General features: G+C 44.1%; 1 pseudogene; it reads right to left on the reverse strand.

Moving 5' to 3' along the window:
• LOC134968734 (inactive hydroxysteroid dehydrogenase-like protein 1) overlaps window positions 1-23,715 on the reverse strand; it is a 62,694-nt pseudogene extending 38,979 nt beyond the window's left edge.
• Between the last annotated feature and the right edge of the window lie 1,789 nt (window positions 23,716-25,504).

Consider the following 25,504-nt stretch of genomic DNA (forward strand, 5'->3'; position numbering starts at 1 on the left):
CGGCAGCCAGTCCCCCTTTTTACACATTGCGGTAGGCACAGTCCCCATTTTTACACATAGTGGCAGCCAGTCCCCCTTTTAACACACAACGGCAGAAGATAGATAGAGAGAGACAGAGAGAGACAGAGATATATACTTACCATCTCTCCCGCTGGCAGGCTCCTCGTGCAGCTCCGGAGGCAGTGGAGAAGGAGGAGGAGGGATGGGACTGGAGCCGCAGCAGCGCTATGTCAATGATAGTAAGCGCCGCTACAGCAGTCCCCTCTCCTTCCGTATTGGCTGCCCGGCGCTGCTGTGAATGCTGGGATGAAGGAACCGCATCAAAGCATCCACAGCAGCGCCGGGCAGCCAAAACGGAAGGAGACGGGACAGCTGCAGCGGCGCTTACTACCAATGACATAGCGCTGCTGCGGCTCCAGTCCCCCTCCATCCTCCTCCTTCTGCGCTGCCTCTGGCGCTGCTCTCTCCACCACAGTGCGGCGCACACAGCAGAGGCGGCATGTAATGAGTCAATTTGACTCATTACATGCTGCTGGCCGTTGCGCCCTCAGGGCAACTGCGCTGTGTGCCAGGCACACCTGGCACACACGTAGTTACAGCCCTGACCTCGATGCACCTCTTTATTCCTTTGCATCATGTGCTGTTTGGGGCCTAGTTTTTAAAAGTGCCATCCTGTCTGACACTGCAGTGCCACTCCTAGATGGGCCAGGTGTTTGTACAGCACACTTGTGTCGCTTAGCTTAGTCATCCAGCAACCTCGGTGCACCTCTTTTTTTTCTTTGCATGATATGCTGTTTGGGGCCTAGTTTTTAAAAGTGCCATCCTGTCTGACACTGCAGTGCCACTCCTAGATGGGCCAGGTGTTTGTGTCGCACACTTGTGTCGCTTAGCTTAGTCATCCAGCGATCTTTGGTGCTATCTTTTGGACTAAAAACAATATTGTGAGGTGTGAGGTGTTCAGAATAGACTGGAAATGAGTGTAAAATAATGTTATTGAGCTAAATAATACCATTGGCTCAAAATAACCCCGAAATTTTGTGATTTTAGCTGTTTTTTTTTAAATCATCCAGATCCAAAACCAAAACTAAAACCCAAAAGGCTGGTTTTGGTCAAACCAAACCAGATCCAAAACACGAGCGGGGATCCAGATCCAAAACCAAAACACAAAACACAAAAAGTGTCACTAGCACATCTCTACTATTTACATGCCCTCTATGCAGTTCACAATCAACATTACATAGCTTCTCTTTCTTCACGCCCACATTAGCCAAGGGTTAGCAGGCCTTGGCTGATATTGCTGTATCACTACAGTATATCATACCACCCACCAAGAACCTGCAATCTGGATGGACCACTATGCAATAGGTAGCACCTATCCTTTTGTATCAATGTCTATTTCCATGTCAATTGTAAGCTTACAAGCACGACCTTCCACCCTTTATGCTTGTCTATTATTACTAGAGATGAGCGGGTTCAGTACTTAGAGAACCGAACCCCACAAAACCTAGGGGATCTGAGGCGATCCAAGCCAGAGCTCGAATCTCCCTGTCTTTCCCGGATCCCCAATCGAGGCAAAATCTCAGGATCCCACTGTCAGATCCTGAGGTTTTGCCTCGGGCATCAGTCCCAATGACTTCAATGGGCTGACCGTTGATTTGCTGAGGAAGCCGTCTGTCACAGCTCTCAGCCAATCAGCGTGTCCCCATTGAGTATAATGGGGCAAGATGGATGCCTCCACTACTGCCCGCACCCCCACACTGCCGACACCACCATTCACACCCCCACACTGCCGACACTGCCGGCACCCCTACATTGAGGACACTGCCTGCACTCTTGCACTGAGGACACTTCAGGCACTCCCATATTGCTAACCCTTCCGGCAAGCCTGTACTGCCGACACTGCCAGCACCACCATACTGAGGAGGCATCCTTGCACTGCCGACACTGTTGGCACCAATGCACTGAGGACATTGCAGGCACCCTTGCACTGCCGACAATGTCGGCAACATCACAATGAGGACACCACTGACACCCCTGTACTACTTACACTGCCAGCACCACCACACAGATTATACTGCTGACACCCCTGCACTGCCGACACTGCTAGCACCACCGCACTGAGGACACTAGTGGCACCCCTGCACTGTCGGCACCACTGCACTGAGGACACCAGTCGCACGCCTGCATTGCCGACACTGTCGGCACCACCGCACTGAGGACACCACTGGAACCCCTGCACTGCCGACACTGCCAGAACCACCACACTGAGGACACCGCTGACACCCCTGCACTGCTGACACTACCAGCGCCACTGCACTGAGGACACCGCTGTATATATTGTACACTGGTAGGCAAGGCTTCCTTCCACTGGTATTGGCACTCCTCCCATTCACCCTCAGGCATTTTAATTAGCTGGGTTCCTGCATTTCAGATCACACACTGATAAGGCCCAGTGGTGTCACCGGGTGTGGTGACACCCGGTGCGCAACCTTCATATCCCAGCACGCCGGGGAGAGCAATCGCGTCAAAAAGGGGGCGTGGTCATTAACAAAGGGGGCATGGCCTCATGGGGACGTCACTCCTGGGGCGTGCCCAGCATTTCCGGAGATACTGGGCTGTGCTGGGCTGCCCCCGGTGACTGTCTCCCAACGCTGTCGGCTTCTCTGCTATGATAGGAGCCGGGTGCTGTAGCAGAATTTCACACTGCAGCGCTAGGCTCCTGTCACTGCGGAGGAGCCCACAGTGTGGTGTCACCCCTTCTAGGCGTCACACCCAAGTGCGGGCCGCACCCCCCCGCACCCGGCTTGTGACGCCACTGATAAGGCCCTATTTAGAGGTAAGTCCTGAGTACATTTATAGAATGTGATAGTATTAGGAATGTTAGGGTCCCATGTGATGAAGTCACCTGGCCGCGGTACATGGGCCCGCATATTTGCGCAAATGTGTGCTAAGAACTTCAGTTATACTCCATGTTAATTGTGAGGGTTTATTTAAATTGTTACTATCAGTGTTCTTAGTGCTAAGAGTGTGCATCTGCATCTCTCTTCCTCCAGCATAGTATTAGAAGCCTCAGCATGATAGCACCTCTTGATATCTTTAGTAATAGTATGTGCAGTCCAGGTCCCCCCATATTTCCACTATATTTGTGTATATATTGTACACTGGAAGGCAAGGCTTCCTTCCTCTGGTATTGGCACTGCTCCCATTCACCCTCAGGTGTTTTAATTAGCTTGGATACGGCATTTCAGATCACACATTGATAAGGCCCTATTTAGAGGTAAGTCCTGAATAAATTTATAGAATGTGATAGTATTAGGAATGTTAGGGTCCCATGTGATGGAGTCACCAGGTCGCAGTTCATGGGCCCGCATATTTGCACAAATATGTGCTAAGAACTTCAATTGTACTCCATGTTAATTGTGAGAGTTTATTTTAATTATTTTTACTATCAGTGTTCTTAGTGCTGAGTGTGCATCTGCATCTCTCTTCCTCTGACACCGCTAACACCCCTGCACTGCCGACACTGCCGGCACCACCACACTGAGGACACCGCTGGCACCCTTGCAATGTCGGCACCACTGCACTAAGGACACCACTGGCACCCTTGCACTGCTGACACTGTCAGCACCATCACAATAAGGACACCACTGACACCCCTGCACTGCTGACACTGCCAACACCACCACACTGATTACAACGCTGGCACCCCTGCACTGCCTTCACTGCTGGCACCACCACACTGAGGACACTGCTGGCACCTCTGCACTGCCAGCACCACCGCACTGAGGACACAGCTGGCACTCCTGCACTGCCGACACTACTGCACTGAGGACACCGCTGACACCTCTGAACTGCCGACACTACCGCTCTAAGGACACCGCTGGCACCCCTGCACTGCTGACACTTCTGGCACCACCACACTGAAGACACTTCTCATAAGGGAAGGAAAAGGAAGGGGGAGTGGGATAGTATACTTCTGCACAAGTTTTATTGTTTGTTTTTATCCCCAATTATTCATGATGTCATTAATTAGAATCTAGAAAAAGGGGGTGCTGCCTAAGACAATGGTACTGAAGGACAAAAACAAAAGAACAAGATTGTCTTTTGTGCTGGCGCACATAAAGAGAAAAGGTATATGTGTATAATATAATGATATCAATGTAATAGTTGTTTAATTAAAACTTAACTTTTATTTCTTATTTGCTAAAATATCTTGTTTCATGAAATATAAACATACTTATATAGAGTGTACGTCAATAAAATTTATTACAATATCATATGGGCTCACTGTATTATTGTTCCATTATATTGTATTGGTAATTATTGTAACTCAGTGAATGATTGGTAAATTGAGGTTTATCTTTAAAATTTTATTCAGGGGGTTGGTAGTTCCATACCTCCCAACATGACCCTCTCCAGGAGGGACAGAATGCTCTGCTGCTGGACTTCCCTCTTAATTTATAATTACCATCACCTGTGCTGAAACACCTTTCTCATCCATGAACCTGTTAAAAACAGGTGCCCGCAATCATAAAAGAAGAGAAAAGTCCAGAAGCAGAGCATTGTGTCCCTCCTGGAGAGGGTCATGTTGGGAGGTATGTAGTTCTATGTATATTAAATATTGTTGTTCTGGATACACACTTGAGTCCCACTATATCTATATTGTTGGTGAATCATAGAAGGGAAAATAGTTATATCGTATTGATATTTTCAAAACACACAGAAATGCGTCTACTGGAATATTTTGATATTCTTTTATAAAAAGGAGAAAAGATAAAAACACTTCTGCACACCACGTCTACTATGCAATTATATAGTATGTCTCACGTCTGCTGACAAGGTTATCTGATTTCTGTGGATGATATAAATATTTTATGAGTCCCCTTCAGGGTTATATCTTCTCACAAATATTCCGCAGTACAGTCTTACGCCTTGTCTAGTACACAGACTGGTTCCTACTGAGAACAGTGTACGGTACCCTAGTGATCAGTCACCTGTTGATTCAGGCCACTGTTAGCCACAATATTTCGAAAAGAAAAGGAGGAGAAGTTTGCTGACAGTGGGTTGGAAATATTTGCAAATTGTTTATTAAGAATTTAGTATCCTATCTAATTGTGTAGATCACATCTGTTCCTGTGTGCATATATATATATATATATATATATATATATATATATAATGTATATATATATATATATCCCGTCCTTTTCCTTCTATGAATTCTTAAAGCACAGGTATTGGGTATGTTGTGTGTTATTCTGTTCCAGAACTTAATTAAATTCCTTATTGTAACTCAAATGTGTATGTACAGTATGTGTTTAATACAGAATGGTACTAGTCAGTGGGAACAGGAGCAGGTAGAGACCTAAGAGAATGATTCAACACAGTTTTACTTAGTATCTAATTATTCGTCACAGAGAACTCAGTTCTGCAATGGTTCTCTGTTAATACATTGAGACAAGATTTCTGTAACAATTGCACAGCGGTTGTAAATAAAAGTATCACTTGTGTTCTGTGTTTTACTGAGCAGCCGATACACAGTGACAGAGATAATATTAGTAGGTAATTATTGGTCACATAGATCTTCAGTTCTATAATGGTTCTCTGTTAATGCATTGAAACAGGATTTCTGTAACAGTTGCACAGCATTTGTAAATAAAAGTATCACTTATGTTCTATGTTTTAATGAGCAGCCGATACACAGTGACTAGTACAATTCTGTATTAAACACATACATACACATTTGAGTTACAATAAGGAATTTAATTAAGTTCTGGAACAGAATAACACACAACATACCCAATACCTGTGCTTTAAGAATTCATAGAAGGAAAAGGACGTGATATATATATATATATATATATATGCACACAGGAACAGATGTGATCTACACAATTAGATAGGATACTAAATCCTTAATAAACAATTTGCATATATTTCCAACCCACTGTCAGCAAACTTCTCCTACTTTTCTTTTCGAAATGTATAATAATTCCTACTCAAAGTAATATGATACAGACCTTTCTATTTGTGGCTAACAGTGGCCTGAATCAACAAGTGACTGATCACTAGGGTACCGTACACTATTCTCAGTAGGAACCAGTCTGTGTACTAGACAAGGCGTGAGACTGTACTGTGGAATATTTGTTAGAAGACATATCCCTGAAGGGGACTCATAAAATATTTATATCATCCACAGAAATCAGATAACCTTGTCAGCAGACGTGAGACATACTATATAATTGCATAGCAGACGTGGTGTGTGGAAGTGTTTTTTTCTTTTCTCCTTTTTATAAAAGAATATCAAGATATTCCAGTAGACTCATTTCTGTGTGTTTTGAAAATATCATAGCTATTTTCCCTTCTATGATTCACCAACAATATAGATATAGTGGGACTCAAGTGTGTATCCAGAACAACAATATTTAATATACATAGAACTACCAACCCCCCAAATAAAATTTTAAAGATAAACCTCAATTTACTAATCATTCACTGAGTTATAATAATTACCAATACAATATAATGGAACAATAATACAGTGAGCCCATATGATATTGTAATCAATTTTATTGACGTACACTCTATATAAGTATGTTTATATTTCATGAAATAGGATATTTTAGCAAATAAAGAATAAAAGTTAACTTTTAATTAAACAACTATTACATTGATATCATTATATTATACACATATACCTTTTCTCTTTAAGTGTGCCAACACAAAAGACAATCTTGTTCTTTCGTTTCTTTTGTCACACTGAAGACACCTCTGACATCCCTGTACTGAGGACCCTGCACTATTGGTATAGCTAACCTACACTGTATCTGACCTGCACTGTAACCTGTGCTGTATCTGATCCACACTGTATCCAACCCGCATTGTTTTTGACCTGCACTGTATCCAACCCGCACTGTATCAGACCTGCGCTGTATCCAACCCACACTGTATTTGACCTGCACTGTATCCAACCCGCACTGTATCAGACCTGCGCTGTATCCAACCCACACTGTATTTGACCCGCACTGTAACCTGCACGATATCCACCCCACGCTGTATTTGACCCACAATATATACAACCCACAGTGTATGCGACTCGTACTGTATCTGACCTGCACTGTATGTCGCACTGTATCCGACGTGCACTGTATCTGATCTTGCATTGTAGCCAACCCTCACTGTATGCGACATGCACTATATCCAACCTGCACTGTAGCCTACACTGTATCCAACCCACACTGTATCCAACCCGCACTCTAACCTGCACTATATCCGACCCAAACTGTATCCAGCACTGTATCCGACCTGAACTGTATCTCGCACTGTATCTGAACTTGCGCTGTAGCCAATGTGCACTATATCCAACCTGCACTCCGACCTGCACTGTATCTCACATTGTATACAACATTGCACTGTAGCCAACGTGCCATATTTTCAACCCGCACTCCGACTGGCACTGTGTCCATACTGGGCACTGAGAATAGGCAAGTGCATTTGTGTAGGGGGCATCGATGTCTGCTGTTGCTTATTTACACATGGTTTCAGGGTTTTTTTCTTTGCTGTTTGGTTACTACTTTAGAGCAATGATATTGTACACGCGATCCTCAGGAAATTTCTGTGTTGGATTGTTTTCTATTCATAGTACTTGTGAGTTGGTTTAATTGGTTATTGCTAATACAGTACTAATTTGTAAATTACTGCTGTGTGTTTGTGCCTCTGCTCTGTTGCTTAGTTTAGCCAGCCAGGCTTTGGCCTATGCTGGTGAACAATATTGTGAGCAGTGAGGTGGTCAAAATTTACTGAAAATTAGTGGAAATTAATGTTATGAAGGTTAATAATACTGTAGGAACAAAAAAAAATATTCTGGGATTTTAGCTGTTTTTATGTAAAAAAAAAATACAGATCCAAAACCAAAACCAGAACCCGAAAGGGTGGGTTCAGCGATATAAAATTAACTGAAGCCCTGGACAACAAAGTAGCCCGGCCATAGTGATAGTGTAGTGCTAGACACAGTGTTAACTAAACACTTACACAATGATGCTGCCCGGACCCTGCAAACTGACACTGTCACAGTCCGAGCACTCTGCATAGCACACAGTGACAGCCGGATACAGTCACAGTCAGTGCTGGACCCCCTGTCCAATAACATCTGTCTGATTGAAAGGGGCGTGCTTTGATCTGGGCTGAAGGCACGTCGCTGTCACTGAGGCAGATGTGCTAGTGCCACTTCTCCTGTTTTTTTTCAATGGGCTTTTCCTGATAGCGGCTTAGCCTCGCCCCCCACTTCAGCCACTTTATCATTGTCAGCGGGAGGCAGAGCTCTCACTGCCTTCCATCCACATTTCACTGTCTTTTAATGGCACAAATGATTAGGAAATTCAAAGAACATATTTATGACAGAATATGTGTTATATATATTACTTTGTATTATTTTAATCATTATGACAGGTGAGACTCTCCCTCCCCTGCCTCCCCTGACTGCACGTCCCTGCTATACAGTATAAGTAACTGTTAAATAAATAAAGGCATAAAGATAGGAGTTGAGGGTGTGTGTCGATGCGTACAAAGTACTGAAAGGGTGTGTTCACACAATATATTGGAGTATCTATTAGAGATGAGTGGGATTTGAGAGAATCCAAGCCTTGGCTCGGGTTATTCTGCCAGGCTCGGATTCCAGAACAAGGCAAAACGTCATCATCCCGGCATTGGATCTCGCAAGTTTTGGATTTGATATTAGTGCTTTCAGTGGTGACCCGTGCGCCATTTCTTAGCAGACACTGGAGAGAGCTATGTGCCTCTGATGTGCTGACTCCAGTGCTGATCTGAATTATCTGTCCACTCCAGATTTAGCTGACCTATCTGTCAATCCTCCACTGCATTGTTTCTGAGCTTACCTATCTGAGTGTCCACTCCAGTACCCTTAGTTTAATATTAGCTGAGCTAGACATACTGTACAGGCAGTTAGCAAGTAATTGTGCAGGAACTTGGACATTACATCTATTGTCTAAGTGTGTTACACTGGTGCTGTTGTTTAACCCTAAGTGTCACGCTAAGCATTAACCCTTGGTGCAACTGTTCAATGCAGCTGTAGGCCAGAGCTCCATATAGGGCAGCATTTACCCTTGGTGCACAGTACACTGGTGTTTAAAAAATTTTTTGTCACTGTCTGCAGTGCAGCACCATGCTAAGCTAATATATGTTTAGTACAACTGGTGTGTGGTGTAGGTACCGTGCCCCACTGTGTTCACATAATTAAACATAAGTACTGTTACTACACAGGTTGTACCCCACAGCATTTACATAATTATAAGCACTGTGAGTCTGTAGAGTGAGTGGTCTTTTTTTAAGTTCCAGTAAATAAATAATACTATAGTTGGGTTTTTTTTTTTGTACAACTTGTGTGTGTTGTACCCACTGCATTCCTGTCTCATAAGCACTGTGAGTTCACAATGTGAGTAATCATTTTGGAAACAAATTCAAGTAAATAAATAATACTATTGTACTATACTATTTTTTTCATAGAACTTGTGTGTGCTGTACCCCATTGCGATGACATCACATAAGCAACGAGAGTGGTAAAAAAAAATAAAAAAATTCAAGTATATAAATAATACTATTATACTATACTTTTTTGGTACAACTTGTGTGACCCCACTGCATTCACATCACATAAACAGTGTGAGTGGTCATTTAAAAAAAATAATTAAAGTAAATAAATAAATAATGCCATTATGCTATACTTTTTTTGTGCAACTTGTATGTATTAACATCACAATAATACTATTATACTATACTTGTTTTTTTGTGAGACTTTTGTGTGCTGTACCCAATTACATTCTTATCACATGAGCAGTGTGAGTGGTAATTTAAAAAAAATTTTAAAGTAAAAAAATAATACTATTATACTTTACTTGTTTTTTTGATGCAACTTGTGTGTGCTGTACCTAATTACATTCTTATCACATGAGCAGTGTGAGTGGTAATGTTTGAAAAAAGTTCAAGTAAATAAATAACACTATACTTGTTTTTTTTTAATTCAACTTGAGCGTGTTATACCCCACTGTGTTCATGTCTCATGAGAAGTGTAAGTAGTTATTTTCAAAAAAGTTCAAGTAAATAAATAATTCTATTACACTATACATGTTTTTTTGGTACAAGTTGTGTGTGCTGTACCCCACTGCATTCACAACACATAAGCAGTGGGAGTGGTCATTTAAAAAAAAATTCAAGTTTAAAAAATAATACTAATATACTATACTTTTTTATGGTGCAACTTGTGTGTGCTGTACCCCACTGCGTTCACAAGTCATAAACAGTGAGAGTGGTCATTTTTTTAAAAAAGTTCAAGGAAATAAATACCATTATACTATACTTGTCTTTTGGTACAACTTGTGCGTGCTTTACCCCACTGTGTTCATGTCACATAAGCAATGTGAGTGGTCATTTTTTAAAACATTTTAAGTAAATAAGTATTATCATACTATAGTTTTTTTGGTACAACTTCTGTGTGCTTTACCCCACTGCGTTCATGACACATAAGCATTGTGAGTCCACAGTGAGTGGTCATTTGTGAAAAAAGTTCAAGTAAATAAATAATACTGTACTATTATACTATACTTGCTTTTTTGGTACAACTTGTGTTTTCTGTATCCCACTGCATTCATGTCACATAAGCAATGGGAGTCCACAGTGAGTGGTCATTTTTAATTTTTAAAGTTTCACGTAAATAAATAATACTATAATTTTTTGGGTACAACTTGTGTGTGTTCATTGATATGGATCACAACGGTCAGTCGAAAGAAGAACAGGAGCAGCAACCAAATACAGTACTAGTGCTGCAGCTGCTTCCACCAGTCATGATGATACTAGTCCTTCAATGTCATCTGCTAAAGCTGATGCTCAAGGGCAAAGAGGGTTTAAGTCAGGCATAGGCGTGCGCAGAACATTTTATTAGGGGGTGCACCAACGGAGGGGCGTGTCTAGCACTGCCCATTGGGCGTGTCTAGCACTGCCTGTTGGGCGTGTCTATCACCGCTTATTGGCATGCAATACAATATCAATCACATACCACAAGGGGCCTGCTACTGCAAACAAGTGAGGGGGGGGGGGGTGTCAACATGACACCAGCACATCACTGCCTCACTGACAGCAGCACATCCCCCGCCTCACTGACAGCAGCACATCCCCCGCCTCACTGACAGCAGCACATCCCCCGCCTCACTGACAGCAGCACATCCCCGCCTCACTGACAGCAGCACATTCCTGCCTCACTGACAGCAGCACATTCCTGACTCACTGACAAGAGCACATCCCTGCCTCACTGACAGGAGCACATCCCACTTCACTGACAGGAGCACATCCCCGCCTCACTGACAGGAGCACATTCCTGCCTCGCTGACAGGGGCACATCCCCTCCTCACTGACAGGGGCACATTCCTGCCTCACTGACAGCAGCACATCCCTGTCTCACTGACAGGAGCACATTCCTGCCTCACTGAAGAGAGAGACGGAAGAAAGAAAAAATAAATAAATAATAAATATGGCAGCACTCACAGCATATACATCCCAAAAAAATATTCTCAGGTATATGCTGTGAGTGATGTCAATTTGTTTATTTTGCTACATGCTGTTTTTGGATGGCACCCAGCTAGATGTATATTGGAGAGGAGATTGCAGAATTATTTGAATTACACAGCACCAAATCTGGGAATGTAGTCCCGATCCCGACCAAATCTAGCCAACATTAAGTTACAGAGTATTCACATTTGCCCCAGCGTTCAGATACCCACTGTAGCCACAACCACCTCAGCTCTCATCCATAGAGTACTACCCCCATCAGACCCAGCTCTCACCGAGAGAGTACCTATTATATCCTCCGAAGCTCTCACCCAGAGAGTATTATGCTCATCAGGCCCAGCTCTCACCCATTGATTACTAACCCCATACTTTCCAGCCATACCATTTGGTCCCAGCTCTCATCCAGAAAGTACTACCCCAATCTATTCCAGCTCTCACCCAGGGAGTTCTACCATCACCAGGCCCAGTTCCCAAGAGTATGACCACCATCTTCTCCAAGTAAAATACCTACACTATGCTTCTCATCTCTAAACCAGAGAGTGCTTCCCCCATCCTCCCTAGCTCTCATCCAGAGTGTATGACCCCTATCCTCCCCACCTCTCATCCAGAAATCACTACCCGCGTCCGCCACACATCTCAGCCAAAGTAGTACCCCCATTCTCCCCAGCCAGAATGTACTAACCTTATCCTCCCCATCCACAGCTTACTACCTCCATCCTCCCAATCCACCGTGTACTACCCCCATCCTCCCAAGCCAGAGTACCTACCCTCTCCTCCACAGCTCTCAACCACAGTACTACCACCATCTGGCCCAGCTATCACCAGGAATATGACCTCCATCCGCCCCAGCTCTCACCCAGAGTGCACTGCTCCCATCCTCTCCAGCTCTTAGCCAAAGTACTACCTCCATCCCCCCAAGCCAAAGAGTAATACCCCCACGCCCCCAACTCTCATACAGAGTGTACGGACCCCACCCAGAGACCACTACCCAAGGCTGTTTCTTTGGCTCCCAGTGCGAGATTTAAAAATGAGCCTACCCCCCCCCCCATTGATATAAAAATATATATATGCCCCATAGATATAAAAATAAAAACTATGCAAGGGGCGTAGCCTCGTTTAAATGGACATTGTCATAATTAGAATGGGCGTGGCCTCGTCTATAAATGGCTAGCTTACACCCCAGTTTTTGACCCTGCACCAACAGATCAAGGCCACCACAGGAAAAAAAAAATTCTACCATATTAAGCCCCACACAGTAATGCCCCCTGCACCATATTATGCCATATACCGCAATGCCCTTGATACATTAAATCCCCATTTTACACATTACGACATGCAAGTGTCCCAACTTTACACATTATGGCAGGCAAGAGTCCCCATTTTACACATTACTGCAGGCAAGAGTCCCCATTTTACACATTACGGCAGGCAAGAGTCCCCATTTTACACATTACGGCAGGCAAGAGTCCCCATTTTACACAGTACGGCAGGCAAGAGTCCCCATTTTACGCATTACGGCAGGCAAGAGTGCCCATTTTACACATTGCGGTAGGCAAGAGTCCCCACTTTACACATTACGGCAGCCAAGAGTCCTCACTTTACACACTACGACAGGCAACTGAGGCAAGTGTCCCCATTTTACACGTTACGGCAGGCAAGAGTCCCCATTTTACACATTATAGCAGGCAGAGTCCCCTGCTACAAAGAAAGAGTGAGAGAGAGAAAAAAAGTTATACTTACGTTTGCACTGCAGCGGCATCCGCCGGCCAGAGGTCTTCTTCCATCCCGCTGCCCGCTCTTCGCTCGGCCCGCCTCTGCCGCCGTCACCCCGGCTCCCCTCCTCCCTGTCATCAGTACTCGGCTTGGGGACGGAGTTTCGTGTAATGACGCGTTTGCGTCATGACGTCACGACGCAAATGCATCATTGCACAAAACGCTGCCCCTGAGCAGAATAGTAATGACGGTGAGGACGAGGAGCACAAACAAAGCAACCTAGAGCTGTGGCGGGCGCCCCGTGCGAATGCACGCCTCGCTCGCCACAAGAAACGGCTCTGGCACTACCCCCCTATCCTCCCCACCTCTCAGCTAAAGTACTACCTCCCTCCGCCCCAGAGAGTACTGCCCTCATCCTCAGCAGTACTTCCATCCTCCCCACCCAGTAAGCACCACTCCCATCCTCCCCAACCAGAGTACTGTCCCCACCCTCCCCAGCCAGTGAGCACCACTCCCATCCTCCCCAGCCAGAGCACTGCCCCCATCCTCCACAGCCAGAGAGCACCACTCCCATTCCCCCCAGCCAGAGTACTGCCCCCATCCTCCACAGCCAGAGAGCACCACTCCCATTCTCCCCAGCCAGAGTACTGCCCCCATCCTCCACAGCCAGAGAGCACCATCCCATTCTCCCCAGCAAGAGTACTGCCCCCATCCTCCACAGCCAGAGAGCACCACTCCCATTCTCCCCAGCCAGAGTACTGCCCCCATCCCCAGCAGCCACAGTATTACCCACATCCTTCTCACCCACAATAACTTATGCAATAAGTGCTCCAAGGAGACCACTTACCAGCACTGGCTCTGGCTCACCTCTACAGGACATTTCCTGGGACCCCCAGTACCTTAGTGTCTCACTGCACAGCCCTCCGCAGTGTCTGCAGACTCAAGCACTGAGTAGCCACCATGCTCTACTTGGTGGTTCCCGGGAGAAGATGGAGGACAGTCGCGGCCCGTGGAAGGGGTGGGGCTTGAGCTAGGGGGCGGGGCTTCAGCAACTATAGCTGCTGTAGCAGAAGAGAAACTTTTTTTGTCAACAGCAGCAGCAGCATTGTCGGGGGATCCGATCGGCGCTCAGCTGAGGTGCCTTGATTCTGCTGGTCTGCAGCTACCTGTCATACAGTTTGACAGGAGCCGCACAGCGCAGCAACAGATAGCGGCGGAGCAGGAAGAGCGCGCAGCAGATCTTCACAAATGTTGCCTCTGACCGCACATCGCAGCAAAGAAGGGGTGAGTGCATTCCGCTGAGGGGACAAACGGGACCAGCCTAGGATGATCTGTGACTGTCCCGGCTTCCTGGCGTCAGTGTGTAAGAGGGTGCCGCACATTAGGGGGTGCCTGTGCGCACCAGGCACCCCCCGTGCGCACGCCTATGAAGTCAGGGCAACTGAAAAAATACAATACTTTGCAGTGGTAAAGAAATAAACACCTCTAATATAGGGAAAGTTTACTGCAGAAAAACATAAAATTGGCAACATGCCATTCACCACTCGCAACAGCAAGTGGTTTGTTAAGGACTTGGCCTTTATTTACAGTGCATCCGGAAAGTACTCACAGCGCTTCACTTGTTCCAAATGTTGTTATGATACAGCCTTATTCCAAAATGGAATAAATTCATTTTTCCCTGCAAATTCTACACACAATGGTGGTCATTCCGAGTTGTTTGCTAATTGTTTTCGGTCGCTGCGCAGCAATCAGGCAAAAAAGTGGCACTTCTGTGCATGCGTATGTGGTGCAATGCGCACGCGTGACGTACTTTCACAACGGCCGATGCAGTTTTACACAAGGTCTAGCGAAGCATTTCAGTCGCACTGCTGGCCGCAGAGTGATTGACAGGAAGAGGGCGTTTCTGGGTGTCAACTGACCGTTTTCAGGGAGTGTTCAGAAAAATGCAGGCGTGCCAGAAAAAATGCAGGCATGGCTGGGCGAATGCAGGGCATGTTCGTGACGTCAAAACAGGAACTGAATAGTCTGAAGTGATCACAAGCGCTGAGTGGGTCTGGAGCTGCTCTAAAACTGCACAATTTGTTTTTGTAGCCGCTCTGCGATCCTTTCATTTGCACTTCTGCTAAGCTAAAATACACTCCCAGTGGGCGGTGGCTTAGCATTTGAGCGAACAACTTGGAATGACCACCAATACCCCATAATGACAACAAGAAAAAAGTGTTTTTGAGATTTTTGCAAATTTATTAAAAATAAAAAACTAAGAAATCACATGTACATAAGTGTTCACAGCTTTTGCCATGAAGCTCAAAATTGAGCTCAGGTGCATTCTGTTTCCACTGATCATCCTTGAGATGTTCCTACTGTCACGATCCGGGTAATCAGTCACACGTTTTTACCTTCTAAGTGCCTTCTGAGACTGTCCCTGTGCTCCAAGCCTGTATTCCACCTGCGCAGTCTATGTGCAGCGCGCTGTACATCATCGCTTTAGTCTCCTCTCAGTGATCCCGACAGCGCTGTCATTGTGACTTAACAGCATGTTCCCCTTATTTCCAGAGATGGAGTCTCCTGTCCTCCGTGGCCTCCACCGCCATTACTACAGGTTTCCACATGCTATGTACAAACAGACTTTCCCTCCAGAAGCAAACATGGGCACAGCAATGTTTGGTCTCATCACATGACTCTCCATAGCCTATCCGCTGTGCTCTGGACTCTGCCTGATTGCTCAGCCAATACCTGCCTCCCAGCTTGTATAAATAGCCTGCATCAAGGCTACCTAGTCGTCAGTGCTTTGGTTGTCTATCCCAGTGTTAGATGTCTCTCCTGTCAGTGGATGTTCCTGCTTGCAGTTTCCAGGTATTCAAGCTACTGTGACCTCGCTCCACTTAAAGAGACCTGCACCAGTTTCCACCCTGCGGCGCTGCCTGACTCCAGTGGTGTTCCTACATCGCTCTCAGTGTTCTGCAGTGATTAATCACCGTCTTCCAGCTTTCAGCGGTGTTCCAGTATCGCTTGCAGCTTCCAGCGGTGTTCCGGTATCACTCCCAGCTCTCGTTGGTATATCAACATCGCTCTCCATGATCTGTAGTGATTCCTCACCGACTTCCAGCTTTCAGCAGTGTTCCAGTATCGCTTTCAGGTTCCAGCGGTGTTCCAGTATCACTTCCAGTTCTCAGCAGTGTTCTGTATTACCTTCAGTTCTCTGCAGTGTTCCAGCATCGCTCCCAACCACCATTGGTGTTCCTACATTGATCCACAGTTCACCATCGGTGCTCTCACCATTGGACTCTCTCAACATTGGTGAGTTCCACTGCACCTTACCCCCTCGGCCGGTTCTGTCCGGCATTCCCGACAGTTCTTCTGTGTTCATTTCAGCTCCTGGGCATCATTACCATCTCCAGCTTCCAGAGTGTCATCTGCTGGTCAGTACCTGCTCGTTCCCTACTACAGTGGTTAGCTGTGGCTAACGGACTTATTATCTCCGGGTCTTACAGAGACTTTGCTTATCCTGTCTGCATTACCACAGTATATTATTACCATTGCACCTAAGGAACTGTCTGCACATTCTACTGTTGAGCTTACCATTCTGCTGAACTGCCAAGGTGTTTATGAACTGAGTGTTTAATAAACAAACTTTATCTTTTATTCCATTGTCGTGGTCACGCCTTCGGTCATCGGTGCTAAGGTTCCGTGCATGTCCAAGAATCCTATATTACCTCCCCGATTCAAGTACACATCAGCCCCTACGCCTGAGGCTTCCCCAGGTCAGCCTCGGCCCTAGGGCGTGACACCTACGAGATGTCCCCATCTGTGTCACCCCTGTCTGTCTACCCCTCCTCTTTAGAATGTAAGCTCTCTCGAGTAGGGCCTTCTTCCCTCAGGTGCTTATCCTTTTTCTTTCTTTAATAATCTTCAACTGCACCAAATCCAGTAGTCTTCTGACACCTGATACTTATTTCAGTGTCATCTGCTGATGTAGCTATGTTTATTTACCTTGTACTTGTCCTTTATTGTCTTCAACTGTAAGATGCTGTTTTCCTGTTTTGAATATTTGTTTATGTACTCTGCAATTGGGTGCTACAGAACCCTTGTGGCACCATATAAATAAAGGATAATAATAATAATACAGCTTAATTGGAGTCCACCTGTGGTAAATTCAGTTGATTGGACATAATTTTGAAAGGCATACATACACCTGTCTATATAAGGTCCCACACTTGACAGTTCATGTGTGAGCACAAACCAAGCATGAAGTCAAAGGAATTGTCTGTAGACGTCCGATACAGGAATGTCTCAAGGCACAAATCTGGGAAAGGGTACAGAAAAATATCTGCTGCTTTGAAGGTCCCAAATGAGCACATAAATGGAAGAAGTTCGGAACCACCAGGACTCTTCCTAGAGATGGCCAGCCATCTAAACTGAGTGATTGGGGGAGAAGGGCCCTAGTCAGGGAGGTGACCAAGAACCCGATGGTCACTCTGTCAGAGCTACAGCATTCCTCTGTGGAGAGAGGAGAACATTCCAGAAGGACAACCATCTCTGCAGCAATACACCAATCAGGCCTGCATGGTAGAGTGGCCAGGCGGAAACCACTCCTTAGTAAAAAGCACATGGCAGCCTGCCTGGAGTTTGCCAAAATGCACCTGAAGGACTCTCAGACCATGAGAAACAAAATTCTCTGGTCTGATGAGACAAAGATTGAACTCATTGGCATGAATGCCAGGCGTCATGTTTGGAGGAAACCAGGCACCGCTCATCACCAGGCCAATACCATACCTACAGTGAAGCATGGTGGTGGCAGCATCATACTGTGGGGATGTTTTTCAGTAGCAGGAACTGGGAGACTAGTCAGGATAAAGGGAAAGATGAATGCAGCAATGTACAGAGACATCCTGGATGAAAACCTGCTCCAGAGTGCTCTTCACCTCAGACTGGGGTGACGGTTCATCTTTCACAACGACTCTAAGTACACAGCCAAGATATCAAAGGAGTGGCTTCAGGACAACTCTGTGAGTGTCCTTGAGTGGCCCAGCCAGAGCCCAGACTTGAATCAGATTGAACATCTCTGGAGAGATCTGAAAATGGCTGTGTACTGACACTTCTCATCCAACCTGATGGAGCTTGAGAGGAGCTGCAAAGAGGAATGGGTGAAACAGGCCAAAAATAGGTGTGCCAAGCTTGTGGCATCATATTCAAAAAGACTTGAGGCTGTAATTGCTGCCAAAGGTGCATCAACAAAGTATTGCGCAAAGGCTGTGAATACTAATGTACATGTGATTTCTTAGTTTTTTATTTTTAATACATTTGCAAAAATCTCAAAAACACTTTTTGCACGTTGTCATTATGGGGTATTGTGTGTACAATTTTTGGGGGGAAATTAATGTATTCCATTTTGGAATAAGGCTGTAACATAACAAAATGTGGAAAAAGTGAAGCGCTGTGAATACTTTCCGTATGGACTGTATGAGTGGTGGTTCTGCAACTGTCAGTGAGGTATCTTCTTCTGCCTCTCATGATTATGCAAGACCTTCTTACTCAGAGTATAGACGAGGTGTAAAAAAAAACGAAAACCGAAAAATCAGTGCTAAAAAAACTGTGTTCATAAATGTCACATATTCCTAAGGAGAGTCTAAGTGTGTCCATGAGTGCTATGTATGAGACTGAACTTTCGGAAACTGTACTCATAGAGAAGCCTCCTTCTACCATTTCTGCATCTTCTGCAAATGTGGCGATGAGCAGGACAAGTCAACATGCTGACATGAAAACTGAGGATGCTACCATGGAAGTGTAACAGATCAAGGGGGATATTTGTGTAGCTGATGCCAGCGCTAATGAGGATGTTAATAATGAGGATGTTGTTTGTGTAAGTCAGGCACCATTGGAAGCTGTTCTTGTCCATGATAAGAAGAAGGCCATTGTCATGCCAGGGCATAAAACCAAAAAATCCGCCTCTCATGTGTGGAATTATCTTTACCCAAATTCTGACAGCAATTGTCTAGCCATCTATAGCATTTCTAACATCACAGTAAGCAGAGGTAGGTACCTTAACCATTTAGAAACCTCCTCTCTGTTACATCATTTGCAGCAAGTTCATAGAACGCTTTGGTGAAAATCAGAAACTTATGCTAGATCCCAGCACCTGCAATCTCCACCGCCAACTCCTTCATCATCAATATCCTCAATAATGATCGGAGGTAGTCCTGCATCCAATTTGATATGGATAGGTGACTCCTCCCCTATTCTGTATTCCTCAGAGACTCCTTTAGTCCTTTGCAAAAGGAAGCAAGTATGACAGCTGTCACTCAGTCACAGGGCCTAATTCAGATCTGTTCGCTCAGTAGTGTTTTTCGCTGCGCTGCGACCAGGTAACTACTGCGCATGCGTATGCACCATAATGCGCAGGCGCGTCGTACCTGTACAAAGTGGATCATTGCTATGCACTGGTTCTAGCAAAGAATCCATTTGCGCAGCCAAACGCAAGGTGATTGACAGAAAGAGGGCGTTTGTGGGTGGCAACTGACCGTTTTCTGGGAGTGTTTGGAAAAACGTAGGCGTGTCGAGGTGTTTGCAAGACGGGTGTCTAACGTCAATTCCGGGCTCGAATAGGCTGAAGTGATCGCAGCAGCTGAGTAAGGTCAGAGCTGCTCAGAAACTGCATAAACTGTTTTTGTACTGCTCGGCTGCACATGCGTTCGCACACTTGCAATGCTAAAATACACTCCCCTATATCTGTTCGCAGCGCTGCAAAAAATAGCTAGCGAGTGAACAGATCTGAATTAGGCCCACAGAGCGGATCATAGACTCCATGATGGCTATGCTAGTATTAGATCTGTGCCCAATATCCACCATAAATGCTGTGGGTTTAAGACCATTATTTGAGGTCTTATGTCCCCGCTAACAAATTCCATCTCAGTTTTATTTTACTAGAAAAGAATTCCACGGCTGTACCAGGATGTTTAAAAAACCTAATTATTGGCCCACAAAATGCCATGTCCTCAGTGTCCCGAGTCTGAGCTGAAGTTTTAAGTCTGAAAGTGGTTTAAGATGGCTGGCAAAAAAGTGCAACTGTGCCTGTTTGGAGGGACATGCCTTTTTGGGCAGGGGTGGAATGGGATGGAAAACCAGCCCGGGAAACTTATGGAAGCATCCCTAATGGGGGTGTAGTCTGAAGAGGGGATTGGGTCTGTGGAGGGAGACGGGATCCTTCCTTACAGGGCCTGATTGTATGCAATTGCATCCTTCCTTGCGTCTTTTGTTGCAGTAGTGTCTGAGACCAGTGGCGGATTTGGAATTAAATGTGGCCCTGTAAAATTTTGTAGAAGTGGCCCAACATGGGCAGCCCAAGAGGTATAACATACCGTGTAGTCATGGAAGCACCACTGGATGGCAGAGTTGCTGTACCACATAGAAGGAATAACAGAATGAATGGGGACAATGCAGTGTACTGAGTGGGCTGTCTGCCTGTCATGTGGGGTGTGTGGCCACATGACAACACATAAAACAGCCCCCACAGACATGTAGGCCTACCAGGAATCTTCCTGGTGAGCCCTATGGCCAATCCGTCCCTGCTTGTGGGTATTTATTATTATTATTATTATTATTATTAGCAGTTTCTTATATAGCGCAGCATATTCCGTTGCGCTTTACAATTAGAACAACAATTATAGAACAAAACTGGGCAAAGCAGACAGACAGACAGACAGAGGTAGGAAGGCCCTGCTCGCAAGCTTACAATCTATAGGGAAATAGGCATTAATACACAAGGATAGATGCTACTTGTCACATAATGGTTCCCCAGGTTGCTAGGTTCTTAATGGGTTGTATATGATATGATCACCCAGCAATGTTGGAAGACAAAATGTGAGTTTATGTGGACTGTACAGAGGGGATGTAACTTGATAGGGAAGCTGTGAAGGTTATGTGTGTGGGTCTGAAATTTGGTAGGCTTGTCTGAAGAGATGAGTTTTCAGAGAACGTTTAAAGGTTTGGAGACTAGAGGAGAGTCTTATTGTGCGTGGGAGTGCATTCCACAGAGTGGGTGAAGCCCGGGTAAAGTCCTGTAATTTTGAGTGGGAACAGGTAATACATGTGGATGAGAGACGCAGATCTTGTGCAGAGCGGAGAGGTCTGGTAGGGAGATATTTTGAGATGAGTGAGGAGATGTATGATGGTGCAGTTTGGTTAATAGCCTTGTATGTAAGTAAAAGTATTTTATATTTGACACGGTAGAATACCGGTAACCAATGGAGGGACTGACAGAGCGGATCAGCAGATGAAGAACGTCTGGCGAGGAAGATTAGCCTCGCAGCTGCATTTAAAATGGATTGAAGTGGTGATAGCCTATGTTTGGGAAGACCAGTAAGGAGACTATTACAATAATCAATGCGGGAGATGATGAGTGCATGGATTAGAGTTTTTGCAGTGTCTTGTGTAAGATAAGGGCGTATTTTGGATATGTTTTTAAGGTGCATGTAACATGATTTAGAGACAGATTGAATGTGTGGAACAAAGGACAGTTCAGAGTCAAGGGTGACACCTAGGCAACGAGCTTGCGGGGTGGGGTGGATAGTTGCATTGTCAACAGTTATAGAGATATCAGGTTGGTAACTACTCTTAGCTGGTGGGAAAATAATTAATTCGGTTTTGGAAATGTTGAGTTTGAGGTGGCGAGATGACATCCAAGATGAAATGGCAGACAGGCATCCAGTGACACGAGCCAATACTGGTGGTGACAAATCTGGGGAGGATAGGTAGACTTGAGTATCATCAGCATACAAATGATACTGAAATCCAAAGGAGCTGATTAGTTTACCAAGAGAGGAGGTATAGATTGAGAAAAGCAGAGGACCTAAGACTGAGCCTTGCGGTACTCCAACTGATAGAGGTAGAGAAGAGGAGGTAGAATCAGAGAAGTGAACACTGAAAGAGCGATTAGATAGGTAGGATGAGAACCAAGAAAGGGCTGTATCCTGAAGACCTAGGGATTGTAGTGTTTGTATGAGAAGAGAGTGGTCAACAGTGTCAAAAGCAGCAGAGAGATCTAGAAGAATAAGTAGTGTGTAATGGCCTTTTGATCTAGCAGTGACTAGATCATTCACTACTTTGGTCAGTGCCGTCTCTGTGGAGTGTTGGGCACGAAAGCCTGACTGAAGTGGATCCAATAAGTTGTGCGAGTTAAGAAAGTGTGTAAGGCGAGTGTAGGCAAGCCTCTCAAGTAGCTTGGAGGGACTGGGTAGCTGGGAAATGGGACGGTAGTTAGAGAGTGTGTTTGGGTCAGAGTTGTGTTTTTTTAGAATGGGAGTAATGACTGCATGTTTAAACAGAGAGGGAAAGATACCAGTAGAGAGAGAGAGATTACAGATTTTAGTTAAGGTTGGGATAAGCACAGGAGACAAAGTTTTACTGACCTGTGAGGGTATAGGATCAAGAGGAGAGGTAGTGGAGTAGGAGGATGAAAAGAGTGTTGATACTTCATCTTCACTTGTGGGATCAAATGAAGAGAAAGTGCCAGAGGGTTCAGGTAGGGAATTGAGCAGTATTTATCCAGTAGTGCAAGCTGTGAGTTGATGATAATGACTGCCTAATAATGCAAATTAAATAACTCTTTTGTGGCTGTCATTTAAAAGCAAGATTACAATATGCAGAACATTAGTTTTGAAAAGAAGTGTGTTTACTACTCTGTTCAAGAAGGGAAGGATACACATGTGTATTAGTGTAGACTTAAAAAAAAGTTTTAAGTTTACGAATAGGTTGCAAATTGCAATTATTTTGCATGACTGCTGCCAATTCTGTAAAAGGCCCAATGTATCACAAAATATATATTCATGCTTATTGGAAGTATATAATATTATCTTGATGTAAGACACATGCTCTCATGATCACATATCTGTTTTCAACTACTATGTATTTTAATCCAGTCTTTCTTCATTTAACCTGCATAACCTCACACATTTTAGTAATGGAGAAAACACACACACACAAATATTACTATATATACAATATATAATATATACTGTACAATGTTAATTCCTTGCAAATTACATGAAAATCTATATTTTTATGGTAATTTAATGAAAAATCTATTATACATCTACTTTTGTACAAAATGTTGTAGATAATAAATGTAGCAAAATGAGCTATGCTGTGCTTCATCCGTTTGTGGCACTCACCAGTGACTACGGCCCACTCTCCATACTGTGTAAGATTATCGGTCCTGCTGAAGATACAAGGGGAAATATATTCCCTGATGAAGCTGTAACCACCACGCAGGATATGGAGAGATTTCCGCACTGTGTACCAGGCTCCTAGAATAGCCAATATCTCCTTGTGACTGTGGTAGGTGTACAAGAACTCCTGTGATAGCACCAATGAGGCTTTTGTCACTGCAGTCACTACCTCCGTTGCTTGTCCGAAACATGTTCTGGACATCTGAAATGTCCATAATACATAGTGACATTTAGTATAAACAATAAAACAACAAAGCAACAAAAAATGAATTATGCCGGCACAATCCTGGAAATATACAACGTTCAGGTAATATGACAAAAGAAACATGTCAAACCCTAAAAGCAATTAAACCAGATCTCACCTTTGCACTGGTGCCCCTACACTACTCTCTTATATACAGCAATCTACTGGACTACTCTAGCTAACTCCAGTTCTGTCTTCCCTTATCCCATCTCTATATTATCTCCTTGTCACCCCATCAGCTTAATGTAATAAGGTCCGAGTTTGCAAAATGTGCAAGTTTAGCACTAAAAGCACACATTTTTTTCCCAAAAAGTTTTTGTAAAACAAAGTTTGAGTTTAGCGCTAAACTTGCACATTTTGCAAACTCGACCAATGTAATAGGATGTGAGAACATGCAAACTTGCATGTTTTCTGCAATCCCGCAATTCGCAGAGCAGTCGCATCCAGATGTTTTCCTATGTAAAATATCAAACTCGGCCAATGTAATAGTGTGCAGGTTTTAAACTCACACCCAAAACCTGGTCAAAAACTCACCTATAAATAGGCCAGCTTTTTATAGGCAAGTTTTGAGAAGCATACACAGATCAGTGAGATCTGTGCATGCTTCTGTGTAAAAGTTAGCAAAGACTATGTACTACTACTACTACTACTACTACTACTACTAATAATAATAATTATTATTATTATAAATAAATCGCACAGCAGAATTTTCTTGAGTTTCACATTTTTATTTTATCTGCACATTTTAACAAATCTTTTTGTAGAGTTTTTAAATTTTTTGTTGATTTTTGTCCCTTATTGACATTTTTATTTAAATGCAATAAAAGTGACGTTTTATTACAAAAGGGATTTTGTATACACCACTTAGAGACAACATCCTTTATCCTTTTTCTCTCTTTATTATTTATTATTATTATTATCATTTATTAACAGTTTCTTATGTAGTACAGCATATTCTGTTGCGCTTTACAATTAGAACAACAGTAATGGAACAAACTGGGCAAAGACAGACAGACATAGAGGTAGGAAGGCCCTGCTCGCAAGCTTACAATCTATAGGGAAATAGGCATTGATACACAAGGATAGATTCTACCTACTGTATTGCATAATGGTCCATTAGATTGCTAGGTTCTTAATGGGTTGTATGATATGATCACTCAGCAATGTTGGCTAAGGGCCAGGAGGGCGTGACAGCAAGGAAAGACAAAATATGTAAGGTTATGCGTTCTCTTTGTTCTTTAATTGCTCTTGTTGTCATTAGGCTGCAAGCCTGATATCATTATAATCTAAGGGTTTCTCAGTAAATATTGGACAGTGATGAGATGTGTGCATATGTTCTCCTATTTATCTATATGCATATTAACAGAGATTTCAGTTTTCTAATACATCTAGCACCATTAAATGCTAGCAAATCAAATATAACATAATGAATAAATTATACTGACAATTCCTGTACACAGCCCTGGTTGTATCTCTTTCCCAAAAGGTCAACCTTCAATCTCAGCAGAGATTTAGAAGATACTGTAGACGTAAAAAAAAACGTAAAAACAACATGGAATAAATATTCAGTAACAATTTAGACATACCGGACCAGGCAACCAAGGACTGGTCAGATGATTTGTTTAGACTAAAACAAGCCCCGATGAATTAAAGCAGGACCTAGTGGTATAGGCTGACCTTTGATAACTGTTTAAAGATTAATATGGTTCCAAGAGGATACAGACCAAAATTGTTCCCAATCATGGGT

The sequence above is a fragment of the Pseudophryne corroboree genome, chromosome 11 (assembly GCF_028390025.1).
Source record: "Pseudophryne corroboree isolate aPseCor3 chromosome 11, aPseCor3.hap2, whole genome shotgun sequence".
Lineage (NCBI taxonomy): Eukaryota > Metazoa > Chordata > Amphibia > Anura > Myobatrachidae > Pseudophryne > Pseudophryne corroboree.